The sequence below is a fragment of the Sturnus vulgaris genome, chromosome 3, assembly GCF_052056855.1.
Source record: "Sturnus vulgaris isolate bStuVul1 chromosome 3, bStuVul1.hap1, whole genome shotgun sequence".
NCBI classification, from domain to species: domain Eukaryota; kingdom Metazoa; phylum Chordata; class Aves; order Passeriformes; family Sturnidae; genus Sturnus; species Sturnus vulgaris.
In genome coordinates, this window is record NC_142245.1 from 15,508,885 (window position 1) to 15,526,188 (window position 17,304).

Genomic DNA, 17,304 nt, shown 5'->3' on the forward strand with positions numbered 1-17,304 from the left:
TGTAAGTGTGAGAAAACAGGATTTGTTGACAATGGACCAACATCCACTGCGGGTGTAAATTAACCTTGCCACACTGAAATCTGCAACTTGCTTTACACCAGATAAAGCTCTGCCTCAGTTTGTTCATTATTCATTCTGTTATTCTGGATTTGATACTGGATACAATTGTCCTCACATTTTTCATGCTTTTACACCACTGTAATTTTGATGTCAGTGGAATTACTCAGAACTCAATGTGGGGCTAGTAAGAGAACTACATCTAAGGATACCATGAAGGGACCTTCTTTCTAATGGCAAATTAAATTAAAAAAAATAAATTCCCTACCCCCAACTTTTGTATACAAATATATTTGGTGAGAAATGTAGTATAGGCCTGAACAGTTGGTTCAGCTGTGGAATTATCTCTATAAGTTTGTTTCCATGCTTCATGCCTTATTAAATGTGCTTCTGATTTCAGCTGAAACTATTAGCAGTTGCTGTATACAGAGCCTCTCTGTGAGCTCTCTACCCATTTACAGTGAGAAAGGACTGTGTTTATTTAATTTAGTGTTTTCACAAAATACTGAAATGGGGAATACTGTCCCATTGTCTGGGGAGTATTTGCATTTCCTAAGTGGTCTATGAAAAATCCAAAGTAGACACTCGTGCCTTTGAAGCCTACAAAGGAAAACACAGTATAAGAGCAGCCTCTTTGTTGCCCATCCTGAAAAACACTGAAAAATTGTGCCCAAGGCATCAATTGTGTCAGGTTCTTTATTGAAAGTTAGCATGTCCCTCAGCTTCATCCTACCCTCCTAAGCTCAGCCTCGTGACGGCAGTAAAAATGATTAGTTTGTGCTCTATTATATTTAGGTGACAGTCTTGGACAATAAACCGCGTGTTACTGAGTTCAGGGGCTTTCACCAAGCATGATGTACGGCCTGCAGATGGCCCTGAAGATGGGGAAGGGACAATTCCCTTCTGGAGGATGGTTTATGCCTGAAGCACAACTGTAAGGGTGTACCTGGCTGTGCTCCTCGTGCCCGTGTCACACACAGCCATGGAGCAGTGCTTGGGAAAACATGGACCACTCTCAGGGGGCTGCAGTGTGTGCCCTCTGCAGCCCCACAGTGATGAGCTCTACAGCAAAGAGGTTATGGAATTCTGGGATCTGGTGAGCCTGTGTGTGTGTAAAACTCTGGTTATGATGTAGCACGTTGCCTTGCTTTATGGAAGGACCTTGCAGTCTGGAGTATTGCACTCTCAAATCTGTAATACTCTACTGTGCATGGGTAGTAGGTTTCTCCTGCTTAGGAAGCCTCCCTGAAGGAAGAACAAACTGTATTACAATGAACCCCCAAACTCTGACAGGGAGGGTATGTTTTGCATGATTTTTGAACTCTTGATTCAAAACACTTGGTATGAAGAGAGCTGATTGCCAGTTTGTGTAAAAGAAGGATTCAATGATGTGGAAGTTAGGATTTACTAAAGGGATTTGGATAAGTTCCTCCTAGTATTCTACCTCACTTGCTCCCATCTCTGGCTTCTGTGCCATGGTGTGAAAAGGCCTGTGTTCCCTGATCAGCACATGGATTTCTGTTCCAACACTTGAGTCTCTTACATTAATGACGAGGAGATGGAGATAAAATATGGTGCTGTGTTGAGCTGAGAAGTGTGTATTTAGTGCTCTATATGCTGCCTTATGCAATGGATTTTTTTCTTACCATGTAACTGCATCCTGGGAGAGGTGATTTGATTGCAGCATAGTAGCAATTAACTCCAGAAAGTATCCTGGACAAGGTTAATCTTGGTAACGCCATACTACTGGAAGGTGCTTGTTAATATCATGCTAAAAGCAATGTAAGAACTAATAATATTAATATTAGATTATTAGAGTTTGTATATTTTATATTATTACTGCATGGAAAATCTCAAGTTGTACCTCTTTTTAAAAATGAAGGTTTGACAACAATGTCTCTTTTTATTTGCACAGAAATACAGATGTACAGCATAAGCAAATACACTAGGTTTGTAATTCTGCAAAGTTCTCTGATCCTTGTGTTCTTTTGTAGCCTATCAGGGGCGAAAAGAACCAAAACCCAAGTGACTTGATCATCCCTTTACTCTCTGAATAATTTCAGTTAAGCATTCTGTTATTTTTCCTACCAGGTTTTCAGCCAAAGCTGGCAGGCTTCTTTCTGTTAATCTCTGTGGTTTGCTCTCCTATTTTCTATACATTTTTTAGCTGTTGGGTGGATGCTATTATGGCGCATCCAACCTTTGGTATAAATAATTTATTCGGAAGGTTCAGTATGTTATAACGTGCATGAAGCATCTTGCATTTATTTTTAATGCTTTTGCTTTCCTGAGAGTTTTCTACATCCAAAGCTAACGCCAAAAAAAACCTGTCAATCTTCAAGCAGAAGGGAGAAACTTTTAGACCATATAATTCTATTTTTCTAGCTATAAATCATATGCTTCTGGTGAAGAGTGGAGCAAATGGTTATTATTTACCATTTTGAAGAACCTGGCTTGGATGATGTGAAAATGTCTGTTTGCATTTGGTGTGAAGTCTCTGTAAACAACTCCCTGTGCTCACAGGCTTGTGAGTTGTGTGCTGGTCCCCTGTGGGAAGTCAGTGAAATTATGGAAATATAGAAGGGCAGCTGGGTGACTGATACATGTAAGTGCTAAAAACATAAAAAGAGGTGTAGCTGGGGCAGCAGTAGCCAGGAATGCCTTGGAACTGGAGCACAACCACAGGATGAACTCATCCTGTACAACAGATGGAAAAACAGCTCAGTTCAGTGGGGAAAGGTGAGCAGATCCCTGCAGGCAGTGGGGACAATGGTCATAGGAATGATATTTCAGATATTTTAGGCATTATTTAATGAAAACATTAATGGTGGGGGGAGGCTGTTCTTTTTTGGGAGGGGGAGGGGTGAGGAGAGTGAGATGTGCGGGTTGGCAGGTTTCTTGTAGATTTTAGAAGTTTGTTTGACATACCATTCTTCTATTTATGCTGATTCATCCATAAAACTGCATTACGATTTAAAACTAAGCCAATTTGCCTTATGTGAGATGTATAAAATATCAAATTAACATCTACCTTGTCTGCAGGTAACGCATAGAATGGCACAGGAGTATAGGAGGCACTCTCTCTAGTCGCTTCCTCCAAAAACTGGAGAGTGCTGCTCCTCAGTTTCTATTGACAAGCTAGGCTGTGACACAGTCCTGTGACTTGCAGAGTTTCTCAGAAAAGAGGACTGGTAATAGAGCGAATAATGTCCAAGGGAGATTGAAAGAGGATGTGAAACTTTGGGAGTGAAATCAATGGACAGATTCAACAATGATAAGAGGAAATGTTCCGTGCTTGCTCGTTTAGCATGTTCAGGGATTTAACTATTTGTTGGCCTTTTAAGAGGCTTGTGCAATATGATGCATTGAAATTGGAAGGGAACCAGTGGCTGCAGCAGTTTACCACAGACTTTTGAACCATTTGCATGCCCAAGTCTCTTCAATAATAACATTAGAGGGGCGCTTCATGACTGAAAATCAGTCCTGAGACATGGGAAGTGCTATGACAGCAGCTGTTACAAGGCACATCACATTTCAGTGGCTGGAATGTGAAGTTAAACTAATTCAGTTTCTGGGTAAGAGGGGGCTTTGCATGCACAAGGAAGAAGAAGGAACAAAGGAGGCTTTCCATAGGAACAGGATGATTAAGTGCTGAGATGGTTTACCTTATGAGTGAGTAGACACAAGGAGTCTTTCAAATTCATTCCAAGGAGTATTTTAGTCTGGTCTGACTCTAGATTAGTGAGGAAAATAAAATTTTCAGCTTCAGTATTAGTGTATTTTGTTTCCTTGTTCAGCTCATAACCATATCTTGTACTTCAGCCCATTGTCTACAGGCCTTAGAAGTGTGGTTTATATTTTTTAGTTTTTAATTTTTTTTTTTCTTCCTTAAATGCAGAAACAGGGAGAGGCAATTAGAGATAGAATGAGACCAGAACTCAACATGTGGATGGTTATGGATGGGTGCTGCTCAGTCCATTCTCTGTATCATCATTCCTAGCTACCTAAGAATGATTATATTTCTCTCACATGCTCAAGATCAAATTCTAATCTATTTTAATGAGAGGTTTTGTCTCAATGAATGGGCTGTGCTTTTCAGCAGATCGAACTCTATAATGTAATGGTCTTTTCTGGTCTTAGCATTAAAAACAGAGTCTAGTTCAGTCTCTACCAAATACTGCTGTGCTTGTGTTGTTAAATTGCATTGGCTTGTACATTTCATGAAAATGCCAGTGCTGAGCAGTATTATGAGCTAATGAAGTTGCATTGAAATTAAAGGTGTTACACCCACCTAAATTAGTTGGGAATTTGGTCTGTAGCATATGATGTCTAATACAGTATTGAAAAAACTCAAACCCCCAAACAGCAAGTGCTATTGGGTCTCAGCTGTGTTCCCTCTAAAACAACAAATTCAAGTACTGTGCCATAGTTCATTAAAAAACCTTAAATTTCGACACAGAATACAAATATATATTGTGTCTTCTGTATCTGTTTCTGCCAATACTGTTCTTTCCTTGGCTTGATTGAACCAGCAAGTTAAGCTGGACTACTTTTTTTTCTTAAACCTTTCAGTAGATCAGGTCTAAATCATACATTTATTGCTTTGTTTCTAAATTAACTCCAGTTAATTTACCCTAGACTTGTACTGGAGTGAGTGAAAACAGAATCAAGTCCATAGACTTAAGCTTGATTTTTAGATTTTGTAGCTGCTTACAAGAAGATCAGGCAAAATTAAGTAGAGAATGATATTAGAAATTGTGGAATTACTTTCAGTTGGTTTTTTTTTCCTTTTTTTAAGTATTGTTTCCAGGAGATCAACCTTTTCATTACCCTGTGCTTTCATCCCAGTGATGAGAATGGATAACAGTAAGCCCAATAGCACTGACTATTGCCTCCTCTGCAGCATGTTGTTGCCATGAAATGTGCTGATTCCAATATGTGAGGCTTTTATTCACAGCCTTCATGCTTCTCTAGGTATATCAGTACCTTCTAAATATGCCATATGACTTACCACTTGGGAAACTATTTCCCAATGCCTGCCCTATTTGTAGAAGTTGACACAAGCAGAAAATGCCACTAGCAGTCTAAGACTAAAATGAACTATTCTGGTAGGCCTTTTCTTTCTGTGTATTTGCTGTGCTTTACTTGCCCCTGGCAAGTTACAAATGAGAGTAAGAAACATGACTTTTTGAGAGAAAACAAGCCACAGCCTTATAAGACAAGGAGCAATAAATAATCTGGGTAAATATTCCTTGCCATGCAGAATTAACTACACCTACAATCCTGCAGAAGCCATTTGTGGCACAATATGGCACGATTTTTCCTTTGCCATTCTGCAATGACTTCACTGAAGTCCATGGGCCTGTTTTTGCAGAACATAAATCTCCAAGTCTGCCTGTGAGCTGCCTGCCAGCTTTGATTTGGGAACTGCTTAGACATCAGAGCATGCCCAGTAGCTGTCACTGAACACTAATGCCTAAAAACTCCATCACTATGTCAGAACTTATGTTCTGTCACTGGCATACGGTGTCTGAGCTTCACTGGTGCCATGACCAAGTGTAACTGTGGGGGCAGACACTGATAAATCCAAGCCACTCCCTTGTATCCATGCCTTTAATGATACCAAAGCTGTTATGGATAACAAAGTTGATTTGAGCAGCCATACACAGTGGTACAGCACAAACCTGCTGGGTAGGTGCTGGCTGAGGTGGGGTTAAGCTTCTGGAAAGGAGCACTTTTAGGAAATAAATTATATTCAACAGACTTGCCTGCATGACAAGTGTTTGAAGTGCAGAAGCTGTGAACACATTGCAGGGACAACCAGGAAGCAAAGAGTTTTTGAAGGAATCTTTGTATCACACATAGGTAAGTCCCTCTGACATAAGAGAAATCTAGATCCTAGAGAAATCCCTGGAGGAAGCTGTGGTTAAATCAGCAGAATTTACACACAGATAAAAATTGCTTAGCCAGCTGCACCATTCCTCCAGCAACACCAGCCTGGTCCTTGAAGTTTATTGCCTACTGCTGTGTGCTGAGTTCCAATTGTCAGATTAATGTAGTTTTACTGCAGTGAGGCTCCTGCATCCCCGCTTCAGAGGCAGGTGATAGTTCTCCTTTCACTGCTGTTTTGGAAGAGGCGATACACATATATGCTGACTGAACTTTTATTGGTCCTCTGTACTGCTCATAAAACACTTCTGAGGCTGTGTAGGGTTGCATAAGCTCAGACTTGTCCCAGTCTAGCTGTGGGCCCAGGTACAGTGCTGGAGTCCATCCCTGGGGGATTGCCATACACCCCATGATATCTGTGCTCCCAGGGATGAAGATGTTTTTACTCTGAAATCCTGGTGACAACACACAGCTTGTATCCTTAGCTGGGCAGAGAAGGCAACTGGCTCTGCAAGCATCCTACAACAAGCAACCCAGACCCCAGAAGAGGCCCCTTGCTCAGAAGCAGACTGTGCTTTAGTAGTCTGTTCTCCAGTCAGCAGAGCTGCAGCACTGTGGATGGAGGTGCAGAACAGCCCCATGCCTCGTGTTCAGCACTGCTGGACCAGACAGGACAAAAACCTCAGGACATTTTTTCTATCCGCTTGTCATTTAACAGGATGTGAGCCAGCTGGCATCTCTCCTCTGCGGCCTTGTCAGCAAGCCTCTTGTTCCATCCTGAATCTATTATGGCCCATTTTCCCTTGACTGCATGTTCAGCTTGCTGCTCCCGTTGCTGTGCCTCAGCAACAGCCCTCTTCTGATGTTCTGGATAACCTTTTCCTCTGTCAGTATCCCAGTGAAGGGGACGTCTGCTTCATTCCAATGGCCTTTGATGGCTGCAGGCTTTATTTATCATACTAAACCCATGTAACACAAATTTTAAGTCTTGTACCCCCCTACTTTTCTGTATACCACTGTAGAGATTTTTTGTCCTGTGCTATATTATTATTCAAGCTGCTACCTCTTATTCCTTCTTTGAAATTCTATTCACAACCACCTATACCCTCTGACACTCTTGTCCTTAAAGTTTCTGATGTCCCTTCTAATCTAGCAAGACATTAGTGGGAAGAAGGGGGTTTGTTCCAAATTCTGTTTCAAATAATCCAATCTCACAGGAAAAGAAATTGAGCTCTGTTTACAGAAGTCCCAGATAAACACCTCTGATTGCTGCTAGAGCAAAGATCTCACTTCAGGTTTATCCCTTTGCTAATGATTTTGTTGTCAATGAGGGTGTTGATTCAGTGAGTGTCTAATGTTTTTTGGTCATCAATTACCTCTCCATGGCTTGCTTCCATTCAGCCTTGGAACAGAAATTCCCCAGACACCAGATGATTCATGGACACCTGTAAGACAGCTGGAAGTCTAACTTAGCATTGCCATCATTTGCTGTTAGGTCCACGATCATCTGTGTGTGTAAAATGCTACAAGTGGAAAGAGCATAGCAACCTAAAGACAGGCTCTAGGAATATGAGAGCAATAAGAAAGTCATTTCTTTATGGGAACCTCTACCATTTGGCTTCACCACTGCATCTCCAGTCCCTTATTTAAAGCATATGGTGCAAGCTCCAGGCATTAGGTGGAGATCCTGGATTGTCAGTCACAGTCACGTCCTCATCTGGAGTGTGAGGATCCATGTAATGAGGACCAAGCTCCTGACCCAGCCAGCCAAGCCTCAGTGCCAAGAGCTGGGAGGCAATGAGGCAGCAGCCAGAGCTGTCTGCCCTTTGTCTCTCTTACAGCTAAGAGCTTTTATGCCTGAGGAAGGAATGAGAAAGCACTCGATTTAAATAGTGTGTCATATAGCCTGGTGTGTACGTGCTTTCCCAGATGTGGGGAGGGCAGCTTTAGGGGGAAGTTGTTTTCACCTCTGGTGAAAGTAACTGCTTGTGTGCCGATAAGCTTAACAAATTGTTAACTAAAACAGAATCCAGTCTATTTAGAAGACTAACTGCTGGTACTTAAAAAAAATGTAGCCCTTCAGCAGCCCATCTCATGTACACATGTCTTTGAGGTGCAAGAGAGGCAAATTAATTCCCATCTTGCCCTGGTTCATTGCATTAAGGGACCTTGAGAACAGAAAATGGCTTCTAGAAATGTGGAGCTTTCCAAAAGACAGACTTTCCCATTAATGTCAATGAAATGATTTCTAGTTTCATAATAAATCCCCTCTGCATAATTCTGACACTATTTATACATCCCATAAAGATTCTGCCTGCATGAATGAAAGGCAAAAGGGGAGAGGGGGGAAAAAGTCAGAAGGGAGAGAGGGGAGAAAAAAAAAAACCCAACAAACTAAATTAATCAGATTACTTGTAGACGGAGAAACTTAGAATGAGTGTACCCTGCCCTAGAAAAGAAATGGTTGAAACCGCATCATATTTATTTCAGCAGTGTGGATGAGAGATGGTGTGTTGTATTATGTTCTCTACTTCATATTCCATTTTCTCCCTCTGCTGGCAGTTGGAGACAGCGAAGTTGTAGCTAATGGAAAACAACAAAACTCTCAAAAGGCTGAAGCATTCAGGAATCTCAAAACTCTGCGGTATATGCTGAGAAATTAGGTCGTACCATACTTGAGTCCAATTAGTGCTGGAAATGGCTGACAGTCATCCCCTGTACAGAGCAGAATAATTCCTAGAGAAGATTAGCACAGCTAAATGCAGCCCTCTTTCCTTTTGAGAGACAGCACAGCAGACAGTCTCACGTGTTTGTGTTGCAGTAAATATGGGCTGCACAATCACCTGGAAGTTACATATATATATGTATATATATATAAAAAAAAAAATATATATATAAATAACAACTTCTGGTCTGTATTTTAGAAATAGTATTGTCTTTAGGTTACAATGACGTTCTGTGTACTTCTGTGGGTTACTGATTCTTCGCTTTATTTTTGTTGTGGTTTTTTTTTTACTTTCTTTTGAAAATATTTTTTATAATATGCAAACCTAAGGGGAAAACCTTGCTAAAGCAGCTGTAAGAAAAAAAATTCTGAGCTATGTAGTAAAAAAAAAAAAAAAAAAAAGGATTAATTTTGTTCCAGAGAAGTTCTTTAAAACAATGGGCTTTTACATAAATTAAAGCTCACCAGCAGTACATATTTAATAATATTTTAATAATACTGCCCTATAGGAGAAAATAAGTGTTACAGGCTTACTTAAAAGGAATAGCTAGCAAGTAAGAATATAATCTTGCCTATAATGCAGATACTACCTTCTGCTCCACAGGACTGGGGTATTAACCTTGCAAATAATGTTATATTAATGACTACAAGCCATAAACTATAAATCTTATAAATAAATATCGACCTGGCATGGAAATGTTTATATATTTCCTGTAGCAAGACAGAATCAGTAGTATTGAATTAATAGCATTAAGCTTTTTAACTGTTCTTTGAGATATTGTAGTAAATATTATAACCATTTTATGGTTGAATAAATGGAGGCAGAAAAGAGTTTGTTTAACAGCCCAGAAGTTCAGATTTCTAATCCTCCTTTTATTGATACACTTATTAAACACAGGTGGAGATTTTTTTTCTCTTTAAGGGATGCATTTAGAGCAGTAGCTGATGAGGCTTAGAGAAGTGCATTTAGTAGGAATTTAGCTAGGGGAAAATGCTAGCAGATGCTAAGGAATATTCAAGTTAAACAAAGACATCTGTGAGCAGTGGTAGTGCTGGGAGAATAATTCTGTAGTCAGCAGTAAAGGGGACCTGAGTTAGAGCTGCCGTGGCAGGCACAGGTTGGGGCTGGGATGTGAGGAAGATTTTACAGTTTTGTAGCTCAGCTGAAGGAGCCAGACAAAAGCACAGGAAGTTTATAAATAGGGAAATCTTTAAAACATAGAATTAATAGAGGTAAAAACGTCTAGGAATAAGAACATCTTGAGGTTTTTTATAATTTCTCACCACTGTTCAGTTGTCTGCCAAACCTGGAATGTCTCAATGGGTGATGTTTCTTCAGCATAGGCTGCTTTCCTGCCATATGCAGCTGCTCTGGGAGATGGGCAGAGATGCTTCTCTGTTGCCCTAGAGCTGCACAGTACCTTCTATGAATTTGTTAACTCTCTGCCCTGGTAGACACCAAAGCAGAGGTCCAGCTCCTTCCTTTTATTAAGTCCTGCACACAGAAAAGTGAATATCTTGTTTTGTTATGTTGATGAAGAAGCACCTTTACACTAACAATTAAACATTAGAGAGGTTCTATGCATACAAACATGTTCCAAGAAATGGATGGCAAAGGTTTACACAGAGATTTAATACCTTTGCATGATTACAACTGTGTACAACAATAATTAATTCCCTTCACTCTTTCAGAGACTCTTGCTGTGCCCACAACAGCACAGGCTGGGAGTTTATAGAAATACCTCCTCTCTGTTTTTATGTGTGTGGTAGCTACATTAAATCTGCATTTTCATCTAGCCTAGATGGAAAGATCAGTTAAAAAATAATTGCCACTTCTTTTTCTCCCACTGTGATTGCATACAATGAAACCATGTGTAGGATGCAAGGCTCTTTCCCTGTCCCTCTAAAGACACCAAACCAGTGCTCTTGTCACCCCAAATATTGTAGCATCTTCCTGACTTTAGTCTTCAGGCTTTTTCTTTTTTTTTTTTTTTTTTTTTTTTTTTTTGTGTGTGTGTGTGTTTTTTTAAGATTAACTGGTAAAACATTGCCATACAATGAGAAATATTACATGCACACTTTTGTTCATAGAATGATTATTGCTTTCCCTGGGAACTTCGCTTGATGATGATTTAGCAAGTGGAGGACTTCCAGAAGGGGTTTTCAGAGTGGACATGCAATAGGATATTGTTATGGCTGGATAGATAAATCCTACACATTGAGGCGTGTGATAATGCCTAAGAAAAGCCACTTAAATTGTGAATGGGGGTCCTTCATCACAAAGCTTAGAGGAAAGGTTCCTAGTAGAGTATTTTGGAAAGATATGGTTGGATATGCTCTGAATTGTGACTCCTGGATGAAAGCATAAAATGAGCCTGTGTTAATAGCTCAGACATGTTCTCTGAAAGAAGGATTTCCTTAACTGCTTTAATATTTTACATGGCACAGAGAGGTTATTTGCTTTTATGTAGATACTTTAATTAAATATATAAGAAGTTACTTGTGAACCACTGCTATTTATGCAGTATGTATTAGTCTTTCTTGTCAAGGGAGCAGGTGTTTTATTCCTATTAAAATTCACCATAAATGAGTGCCAGCCTGCTTTGAAACAGCGAAACACTTTGGACTGGGTCTTGATTTGGGTTTGTAACAGTGACGTTTTCTTTGCAGGTGATACATCTGTTGGCTTCGGTGATGTTCCCCTTTCACAACAGAAGACAAAGCCTGGTTGTTCATCAGAGCCAGGGTGTGAGCTCAGAAAACTAAACAGGGAGAAAATCTGAACTTTTAAGTCAATATCAAATGTCTAAATTCAGCTTCTTCTTGAATCATCTATTTACCTTCAATTTGCTTCTGTAGTTCTTGTGGAGTGTGTTGCAGCAGACTGAGTTGTTTTCTGTCTTAATCAAGATGCATGCAGAAATGGTGTGCTAAATAGGCTCTGAAGTTTGTCTCTAATTTGTGCTTTGCTACCGCCATCCCCAAAATACTGCTGTTGCAATTAGCACCATTTTCTTCCGTGTGTTAGAGAAATATATGCTGCAAATAGTAAGATTTGAAGAGTGTACTGAAGTAATAAGGCCAGGCCAAAGGGATGTCAAATGCTTTCAGCTTCTATTGGCCTCTGGGATTTCGGAACTCAGTGCTTTGCAACCTCAGTCCTTTAGAAAGGATTTATTTTTCTTTTCATTATGCTCTTAGAGATGTGGGGGTTTGTGCTTCTTTCCCCCCTACCCTCTTTCCTCCCAAAAGTTTTATGGAAGAACAGTTTTGATTTCCATGGTCATAAAAACAGTTCCCTCATTCTATGCCCTGTGGTCAAATGTAGCTTCATGTGTTTGACAGCTGATGGCAAGGATTTCCTTCATAAAAAGTGTGTCAGCAAGCACAATATGTCCTGCAGCATCCTGCAGTGTGGAAGGTGTGTAAATGACAACAGCAAGATGTGCTGTTAAACAGGAACTAACAGGAATTCAGCAAAACGGGTAAGAAAGCAATTTGGGAACACCTTGAGACAGTTTTCATATGGTTTTTAGATATATGGGCAAAAATAACTTGCAAAGGAACCTCTCATTTGATCAAAAAGACCTTTCTCTTCTCTGTGTATATTTTTGAGGGGTATATAAATGTGGTAAAGAAACACTTTGATAGCAAAATCGAGAGGAAAATGTAGCCATACCTACTGAGATATGTGTGTATGACTGCTAGATCCGATATGTATTTGCCATTAAAAGGTAATATATCTGCACATATTGCTGCCAAGCCCCTAACAGTGCTTTTTATTTTCCTCCTACTACACGGACGGTGTCATCTTCCTTCCCTAAACATTATTCTTACTGGAGAAAAAGCCATATAGAACAAAATCTCAATATATGGAAGATTTGAGTGCAGGAGGTAAACACAGATTTTTTTAAAACATTTGTATTATTTTTGCTTTTGAATATTATAAACATAGAAATAATTCTTTATTTCTCCCACTGTCCACACCAGTCACGCACTATAACCTTCTACATGTGGTCAAGTAGATGAGCAGCTAACTTTGGCAATTATCCAGTTTCTCCAGACAAAGTGAGGTTTTGCTTGTGCATTGAGTATGTCTGCTCCCATAGATGGTTCTGAATCCCTTTTAGTCACTTGAAAAAAATGGGCCACTAATTCACAGGTGGAATTTTAGTTTTTAGCCTAGCTTGCTGTTGCTCTCACCAAAGAATTTGGTAGCTGAAAGGCCAAAAAATATGAGAAGGGCTGAAACCTAGAGTTAAATGTTGACCTTTTTTTATGTCTACTTGTGTTGCTCTATGTTAATGGTGTCCTTTCATGGGTTGTGGTGCACTGTATGTTCATGCTGATCCAGCAATTAATCCATTGTGCATGTCTGACAGCCCAGTCCTAAAATCTTTTTTCCACATGTCACAGTATGGAAAAGCACAGTAATGTGGGTTTTCTGTGTTCTAACTGTATGGTCCTATTGGGCATGTAGGATGTTGTAGCAGGTGGATTTCATGTAAATAACAAGTAAATTTAACCTAAAGAAAGAGAAAAGTGTGTCACCTTGCCATGTACCCCTACTTGCAAAGTAAAGGAGCTCTCCCTTGCTTTCCTGGTACTAGCTGGTTGAGAAATTTATAGGAAACATATTATTGTTTCATATTTTAGTGCATAGTATTCAGTGTGGCCTTATTCACGTGTAAAGGAAGATGTGTCACAACTGATCTTAACAAACAAAAAAAAGGTGTGATGTGAGACAACTTGCAAGTGGAGGAAGAGTGGGATGAGAATGATGGGAGGGAAACAACATGAAATTATTTAAATGCTCCCTGAAAAAACAATGAAAAATTTTAGGAGTTATTATTGGTTGCACTTTCCTTGGCCACAAAGAGTTTCACTTGTACTTTAACTGGATTTTACCTCTTTTCATTTTTGCCCTCTGTCAGTGCTAGCATGACATAGTTTGTCTCACGTCCTGTTATACAGATATGCTGCATTATCAGTCAAAATTTGGTGTTTTCCTGCTAGGTCAGGTAGATTTTTTTCCTATTTGTCATGGAATAGCCTAACTCAGGATGGTGCTTCTGCACATGTGCAATGAAGGCCAGGAAATGCCACGTTTCTATAGCACTGGGTATGCTTGCTCTATTATGAGTCAGGAAGATTTGAGACATTGATGTAATACACTAAATAAATTATGTGTTATTCAGTGATTATTTCTGATTTTCATTTTTATTTTTCTCCAGGAATTCCTAAACCATGCCATATATTATCAGCAAGTCAATATGTTATTAATCCAAATTCTTCAATTAATTTTTGCAGAAATGTGTAAGCAACTAAGTTTTATTGAGAAATTTTTACCAAAATGAAGCTGCAGTTTGCCAACTGCTTGCTGTCACATCCAGGAATTTTGTATTGCAGAAGGTGGAAAAACACAGGATGTGATGTTGTTCCTGTCATCTGTTGGAAAGGATTATGAGTAACCAGTGAATTTGGAATTTAGGATCTGAACATAAATTATCAGCTGAAAATCATGGATGTATGTTAAGTAAAGGATCACTTGTATATTTCTGCAAATATGAGCATGATGATTTTTCTGTTCATCTCTTCTGTTGCACAATGCAAAGTTATTGGGTAATAGGCTTAGAACAAGTAAATGCAATGAGCTGGTCTCTAAGCCAAATTGCATCTCTGTCAGAGTCCTACATGGGAAAGTGAAACAAATAAAGAAAATTGGTGTTCTCAGATACAGTATGGGAAAAAAAGGAAAGCAGAAGAATCCTATAATTTTTCTGGAATTTATATGCATACATACTTTTAAATCTAACTTTCTTTTTAAAAGAAATAGAGGGAAATTTAGGTTGCTCTGATTCTCTAAAGCTGTGGGAAAGAAACTCATGCTTTGCATTGAATTTATATTGTTAGATTCAGCAACTGCATACAGTAATTATAGCATTATCTGTCATGGTGTTTCTGTACTAAATATGCTTCATATTCAGCATCTTTCAATCCATTCAGCCAATTTGTCATGGATAAACTCACTTGAAAATCTAGATAATCTTGTCTGTTTGGCATCTATGGAAAGTGATAAATGCTATGGTGTTCACATTAGAAGCAATTACATTCTCTACTTCTGTTCTTAGCCTTATTTACAGTCATTGTTATTCTTGGTATTTCAAACATTTTGTTAGACTGCTTCCACACTAATTCTTTCCTACTGTCTTTATAATATTTTTTTACAAGTTCCCTGGGAACAAAGTTTGTGCCTTGGAACTAGAGATACTGCACAAGGGACGCTGCTGCTGCAAGCGTTATTGTCCTGGAGAAAGAGTTGCTTCCTATGGCTAGGACCTCTCCACCAGTCCAAAACCTGGGCTGGAGAGGAAATCTGGATTCAGAAGGGGGTGCTCTGCACTTTTGCAAGCTTGTGGCCTTGAAGCTCCCATTGCCTATGACTGCCCATGGCACAGAAATGAAAATAAACATTACAGAGCTCAGGGGAGGAAAAAAGAAACAAAATCAAAGACAAGTGGGAAGTCGGGGGTGTAATGCACAATGATGCACCTAGAGGTCAGAAACATGAGAAGGGTGAAACGAGGGTTCTGTGTCTTCACACCCATTTCTTTAACTCCCCCTTGAAGGCATCAATGCTCGTCCCACCTGTAATTCTGCTCAGGCATGCAAACGGGCAAAGCTTGAAGAAAATGGTCCAAGTTTTGTGATTTATTATGGCCTTTGTCCTTACTGTACATGAGGTGCCCATGTCACCTGCATTTAGGGGGATGGAACTGGCCTGTGGAGGCTGGAGTCTCTTGCCATTGACTGTTTAAGGAGTATAGAAAGATTAGCCTCCCAAGGAAGGGGTCTAAAAAGCCTCTCCACAGCTGAAGGCTATCCCCTTCCCCCAGCACAATTTCTTTTTAAGCCATTTTCCACTGTGATAGCTCAGAACAGAAATATTTTGTCTGGTTTCTCCCTTAAAGTTATATTTGGAGATTGCTGTACAAGAAAAAAACCTCTGCAAACTGATGCAGAGTATTATTAATTTTTACCCTCATTATTTTTCACTTGCCTTGGCTTATTTTTGTAGTTCTGCCTTTCTTCCTCCTCACCAGATTGTTTATACTTAAAAAGAAATAAGCCTTCTGCTTGTTGCATAGTGAGTTCTCTTTACATTTTTCTGAAGTTAACATTGGTTTCTGTTGTCCTTTTCCATGTTTAGACATAGCCAGGATAAATTTCAATGACAGCCTTTCCAACTGTTTCTAAATATTTCTCATTTTTCTTGCAGACCAATTTCCATATGCTGCAGGATTCAGAGCAAGATTCCATAAGCATGCTCTGCATCCCTCCAGCCATCCTCCCAAAAGTGGAGGGGCTCCGTTTGCTCAGGTGGAGCTCTCTCCCCACGCCCCCAGCACCAGCAAGTCTGCTGGGAGTGGGAGGACAGTGGAGCAGCCACCCACAGCCACCTGGTCTGCCAGAGAGCCCAGAGCCTTGCCAGAACAGTGCCAAGGCACCAGCTCGGGGTGGGAATCTTCAGGAGGCACGGATCACCCAGGAGATCACTGCTTCACAGTTCTCTCTCACTCTCTCCTCGGGCAAAGATAAAGCCTGGTGTTACTTTTTAATTTTGGGAGGTTTTTTTTTATTATTTCAGTCTCCTTCATAGCATTTACTTGCTCATTTTACCTACGGACTTTGTCAGTTTTAAGAGTACAGCCTTAGTTTTCTAATCTGAAAATTGTGTGACACAGGTAGAGTATAATCCCTTCCTCAGTAAACTATTTAGCAGTGTGTGCACAACCTTGCTATTAAAATAATAGCATCTGTATTGGAGGTGTCACTGTCAGGGGAGGAGGCTTCATCACTTCTACTAGGACATAATTTTTACGTAGACAAGGCCTTAAGTGAAGTCTTATCAGGTACTTTTCTAGTAAAAAAGAAATCAACCCATAAATGGCATCAAGCCAAAAACAACCCACTCCACCAAAAAAAGCTCACCAAAAGGCCCCCAAAGCACTCCCCCTCTCCAAAAAATCCCCAAGTTATACCCACCCTTTGAGTCTCATGTACAATAGAAGCTGCAGGCTCATTTTGCCATATAAGCACCTAGGCAGCATCAGCAGGTAAATGTGGCTATTCAGCTGTACTGCCTGCAGACACTGCAGCTTTGCTGTAGTTCAGCCTCTCTGATCTCTTAACAGGGACTCAGTGGGAGAGAGGGAGAGATGCCAGATCAGCTCCAGATCTGCATCTGGAAATCTGGCTATGCATTATTGCAAATGTGGTATTTGTGGTATTTCAAACTGGAAATTGTGAATAGTCCTAAGGAGTTATTCTGGCATCCCCTCTCAGTCACTGGGAACTGTGTATTCTCTCATGGAAGACAGCGAGGCTCAGAAAAGAGAAATTAGGTCACTGGTGGCTGTTGTTTTAATATTAGCTGAGCTTACTTCTCAGTTATCTGTTAAGATAATTGCAATTCCATGAATTAAGTTACCTGTAATGGCATCATTATTGATTCCCCAAACCTGCAGTACTGTATAATGCCAGGATCTAATCAATCATCTGCTGGCTAAATACAGATTGTCCCCTGTCTATACTGGGAGCAAGCAGCCTCCAGTACCTCTTCTACAGCATGT